General features: G+C 34.6%; 1 protein-coding gene across 3 annotated transcripts in view; it reads right to left on the reverse strand.

Moving 5' to 3' along the window:
* LOC126475473 (vesicle-associated membrane protein 7) overlaps nucleotides 1-2,896 on the reverse strand; it is a 43,304-nt gene extending 40,408 nt beyond the window's left edge. The window contains exon 1 of one of the 3 annotated variants that reach the window (XM_050103363.1): nucleotides 2,698-2,896. The gene's annotated coding sequence lies outside the window, so the exon portion shown is untranslated. The other 2 variants (XM_050103361.1, XM_050103362.1) reach the window with 2 other exon arrangements.
* Between the last annotated feature and the right edge of the window lie 3,104 nt (nucleotides 2,897-6,000).

Genomic DNA, 6,000 nt, shown 5'->3' on the forward strand with positions numbered 1-6,000 from the left:
AACAAGATTTACCCATGGCATAGCCTGATGTCTCCGTTCACGACACATTTTGTTACAAAAATTAAAGTTGCAATATAAATTAAAACCATCTGTATTACACAATGACCAAATCCCTAATGAGTGGTTTGGGGAATTTTATGTTTATGAAAATTGTTCCTGTGTGCTATTCTACTTGTATCCTTTACCTTCAATAAACCTTTCTTACATTTAAGAACAAAAGCGGACTTTCCGCACATCATCATTCCAATCATCATCACTTGGAGCATATTGGACGGACTACTCCTAGGAAGCATGACTATTATAAATCTGCACAAATAGGACTATTTGATTATGCTCCTTACTGTATATGTAAAACTGTTGATTGTGATGATGAAAAGTTTAACAGTAAGTACACTTCCTTGGAGGTGCCATTCTCTTGGAAGAATCACTTAGGTAGTAGGTCTCCAATTCTAAAATGAAGAGAGCATATACTCAGGAAAGACTACAAGAAGGCACCCCAGTATTCTCAATTCATGAAGTTTTCTTCGCAATACCATGCCTCCAAACGCCAGAGTGTACTCTGTCTAAAATGAAGATGCAAGACTGCCTCCCTTAACAACTGCAAGTAGTGGCCATCAGTTAACATTCTCTTATCTCTTTCAGGTGAAATACAGTACGCCACAAGTCCTGACTCCAGTTCCCACACTGTTAACATAAGGTTTTGTAACTGTGTGCAGCTTGAGACAAAATTTAGAGTCCTACTCTAAGCAACCAGAATATGGAGCTCTTGCTGGCTGAGATTGCGATTTGGAATGAGTATTCATTCATTGTCTGGGTTTGATCATATGGAGTGGGAATTTTATGTACATATAGTGTACACAAATTATGAAAAATGCTTCTGTACACTATTTCTATTTGTAACCCTCTACTCTTACACCTTCTTGCATTTGAAAATGAAAGCTAGCTTACTGCACAAGCACCGTCCTTATTCCAATCATCATCATTTCATGCAAAATGTACATTTCCATTTGTGCATTACTTATCAAAACCAGCAGCTTGTTTGGAGGAAACAAATTCAAGGCACACACTCACAAAAACTGAGAACATGCACAAAGTGAATTCTCTCTCAATTCTTAATAAATTTCCACAATCTACTTTGATCCACATCATCAAAAGATGTATACGTAAGAGTGTATATCTGGTTGCAGAAACTCAATTTATAGAATAAAAGAATTCTCTGAACTGATAATGCTGATATCAGTTTGTAAGATAAAGATAACTGTCACAATCACAATCTTCCTCAGTACAATTTTTATTAGCTTTTAAGATATATATTATTCACAATCTTAATAATTCTTCTCATGTATCATTTTAAATTCATTAATAAATGTATTTAATCCAATGACTATTAAATAAATGCATTTAACATTTTAGAAGTCATTGCTTCTAAGTAGCCTATTTGCACATTAACTGTAATCATATTTTGTTACTTACTGAACCAGTGACAAAGATTCTCATCAAAACAACTTCATAGCATTCAGAAGATGGATTAAATTATTGCTGTAAGACCATTAGCTTGTAAACTCTTATTTAATATTCCACACATCTTTAATACATTTATAACTTCGATCAGACATACTCAAAATTGAAAACTGCATACTGATTGTCTTTGTGCTATGATGCTCTCCCCCCCCCCCCCCCCCCCCCCAAAAAAAAATAAAAAACAATCAATACAAACAAGGTTACTGACTAAAAATTAAACTTTAAGCACTGTATGATTTTAAAAATAATTATTATTATATTTTTGGGTTAATTAAAAATTGTCGCACAAGGATATGGCAATGCCTGCAAACAGGTTATTATGTAATGTTTCATCTCGAGAATGTAAACAAATATTCCTTTGATACTAACTCTTGATGAATCTGGTCTCTTGAAAATGAAGAATCAATGTTTGTAAAACTACGCGGGTTAACTCATCACAGTGAATTATCCATCCATAAATCTAAGCAGCTGCTGGTAGGAAACATTCTAAACACGACAGCCTTGCAATCTCGTTCTTGTCAACCTTGAACTTAGCTAGCACGAGGACTACTGAGCCTTTGACAACTTCCCGTGGCACACACGTTCTACCTGAAAATTTTGGCATTCTACATAGTCTAGGTAATTTACCCCTATTTAATTGTGTTGCCTGTACGCCTCAAATGTGTATCTACGTGAGATGTTGAGGTGTAATGAACTACTATATCAACAGTTGTGTGTTGGTATCTCCGCAGCTAATGAACAGCCACAGTCAAAAGTGACACAAAAAAATAATATATACATCGCTTAATGTGCATCGCCCTACACTTTGCGCAGTCAATTTTTATACAGGGTGATTACATAAATTATCCGGTTTTGCGTGATGTCAGATGAAGACTTTACACAGCTTTCAATCTTTTGCTGGAACGTAACATTAAAACTGTGTTATCATAAACAAGAAAGCAGGAATAATAATGATATAGCTCTTGTCAGTGCGCATTTCAGACGTACTAATATTTATACACACCACAAATGATATCTCTTCAACAGATGTCCTACTGCTATTTTTTAGAAGTGCATTTCCTTATTCAGCTGTGCTAGATGAAGTGTCAAACAGGTTTTCCAAATTAAGACACGCTACGAACACTTGCGATATATCACACACTTCACAAACGTCAAACACTGTTTTCCTGTACCCACCAGCCTTGATAAGTAGCTTTGACTCAGAGATAGCAGCAGCATTTATTCAGCACCAATGACGAATGGTCCTGCATTTTCAGGCACTGGAGAGAAATAAGTGTATCTTCTTTTTTCGTTGTTGTTGTGTCCTGGGCTAGTAACTTGTTGGCGTGGTGCCAGATTTTTGTTCTATCACATTAAAACACTAACCGTTATATTAAATGAGGTACATACTCCCACGGAATTATTTTATGCCTAAATACAGGAAATATTTTGTCGACCCAAAACATGAACCATTCAACGCGACATTATGCCAATAGAATATTGAACCAGTGTCCACGGAAAAACCGTTCAGCAATACAACTGTCGTATTCAAATAGAAAATACGTCTAACTTGCTCAGTTGGAAGCATACACTCGACCAACATTTCAAAATTATATGGGTACCACGCACAACACAAAAGAGTAACCGAGTAACCGTGGGCCGAGGTTTGATCCTGGGGGGAGAGAGGAGGGAAGTTCGCTTTGGTCTTGGGACGAATGACAATATAGTTTTTAGGTTTCGCGACTAATGACTGCTACTAGTCAACATCTATAGCATGTTTTGGCTATTTTTCAAATTGAAATCTATAGGAGATGTGTTAATGAGGGAAGCATTAGGATTTCTAATTCATTGTTAAAAACTCAAAACTGAGATTTGGATAAACATGACAATCTACATAAGGAGTTCGAGTCATCTTCAACTTGTTGCAAACTTAACTATGAAAACGCATTCCCTCTTAAGAAAAGGTAAGTAAAAAAGCAGAGTTACTATCTGGATAACACAGAGGACTATAAAATCCTCAAAGTGACGAAATTAGTAAATTAGCAAGGCAAAATTAAGATCTGAAACAGTATGTCAACTCTTACAGGAAACTGTATAAGAAACCCATTACTGCTGCAAAAATGTTAAACAACGATTCATTTATCAGTAGAAACAAGCCCAACAAAAAAAAAATGAAATCAGTTTTTATAGTGACCAATACAAACATAGACAAAAGTAAGGTAAGAAACAACAACATTGTTATTAAAACTGAGGACAAAACTATAAACAGTTCTTTACATATTGCCAATATATTCAGTTATCATTATATAGGTGTAATACAAAATCTTGTAAAAACTCAAAGTCATACAAAGATTAATCACAACTTCTCTACACAGCCCAAGACAATGTTTTTGTATCCTGTAATAGTAGAAGAGGTAGTCAATGCAATCAGCAAACTAAAAATAAATTTTCCTGTTACACTGATGGCATTCCAGATACAACAATTAAACACAGAAAACATATTGCTACTCTGCTTGTAGATACGATTAATGCTTCTTTCACCACTGGTACTTTCCATAGAGAACTTAAGGTCTCAATTATAAAACTATTATATAAAAAACTACAGACCCTATCAATCTTGTCCTGTTTCTCAAAAATTATAGAAAGAGTAATGTATGAAAGACCCTCTGCTTTCCTGATCGAAGGTGCAATATTTATCAATGACAAAATGGCCTCAGAAAGAATAAAATGAATGAAGCAAATATGTACTTTTCAAAAACTTGCCTTAAATTTCGTAGATCATAATGAATCAAATTATGTAGTATTTTCAGATTTATCCAAGGCATTCTATATTTTAAACATCAACTATTGCTCAAAAAGCTCAGCTGCTTTTGAATCAATGGTACTGTTCACATGAGGTTTAAATCATATTTATATGACAGATACCAGAAAATAGAAATAGTTCTCGAATGAAGCTCATACTTTTCTGGATATAAGAAAGTTATTTATGGAGTACCCCTAGGTTTGATGCTGGGACACCTGTTATGCTTGATGATCATAAATGACTTGCCAAGCTATTTAACACAAGCTGATGCTGAACTTTCTGCTAATGATACTAGTCTGTTTACTAAAGCTGAGAATTAGATTGACTTGCACAAAAAATGGAAAAAACAGCAGAAGAAGCAAGTACATGGTTTAAGGATAACTATTCATTTGCAAATGAGAAAAAAACATTATTGATGAATTTCAGCTACATATGGAAGATCATAAAGCATAACCTAATTTAATTATGAAGTTACCTAAATAGAAGATACTACAAACTCCAAATATGAAACTTTTATGAATTTGATTAGATAAGTGTGTAAAGTGGGGTAAACATATAGAAGTGTTCAATAAAAAGTTAAATAAATTCTGCTATGTATTTGGAATTCTTAAAAATTGCTGCAGTGAACAAACAGTAATGTGTATCTATTAGGCATTTATGTATAGTCTATTGCAATATGATGTCTTATTTTGAGGTAATTTGAGTCTGGTGGCAAGCTCGTTTACTATTCAGAAACAAGCAATAAGAATAAAAAAAAGAGGGCTGCATCTAGGAATCCTTGTAGGTAAATTTTTAAGGAATTTAAAATCATGACTCTTCCATTATGTGTATCTATGAAACTATCTGGAATTTGAAATCAACCCCCCCCTCCCCCCCCCCCCCAAGTTTCTGCTTTAAACAATGAGCTCCGTGACTATCCAACAAGACACAGAAATGACTTTCACAGAGAAGTACATAAGGAAGCCAAGTATTAACAGGAATGCCATATACCTTACACAAATTCTTTTAGCGCTCTTGCCTTAAGAATTAATAGGATAACATAGCTGTCCAGTTTTAAAATAAGCTTAAGATGTTATAAGTGAAATTTTTTACAGTGATAGCGAAAACATGAATTTTCAGAATGTCGGTAAGCCTACACCTATCTCATAACTCAGGTTATATCTCGCCATGTGTCATGGGTATACCTGACTGGCTGATGCACCAGATTGCTATGGAAGTTGGTTGTTCATAACTATCAGTGTTGCTACCACGTGAAATCCTTCTTAAGGCTGTGTCAATGACATGATGTGAAATGAATATGAAATGAATAGTGTAACTCTTTTCAATGTACACATAAAAATAATTAATCTCTTACTAGGGAGTATTAAATGAAACTTTTTTGTTTCTGTTTATTACTGTATATACAGTATACATGTGATTTACTATCATATTTAATTTCTTCATTGTACTGCTGCAAATTTATATCGTATAAACTTTAATTTATTTTGTTTGTATATGTTATTTACGATTTGTTCAGACACTATTATACAGGGTGTTGACTTCGGTGCTTGTGTTGACATGCGACTCATTGCTCTACAGTACTAGCATCAAGCACATCAGTACGTAGCATCAACAGGTTAGTGTTCATCACGAACGTGGTTTTGCAGTCAGTGCAATGTTTACAAATGCGGAGTTGGCGATGCCCATTTGATGTATGG

This window comes from Schistocerca serialis, chromosome 4 (assembly GCF_023864345.2).
Source record: "Schistocerca serialis cubense isolate TAMUIC-IGC-003099 chromosome 4, iqSchSeri2.2, whole genome shotgun sequence".
Classification (NCBI taxonomy): domain Eukaryota; kingdom Metazoa; phylum Arthropoda; class Insecta; order Orthoptera; family Acrididae; genus Schistocerca; species Schistocerca serialis.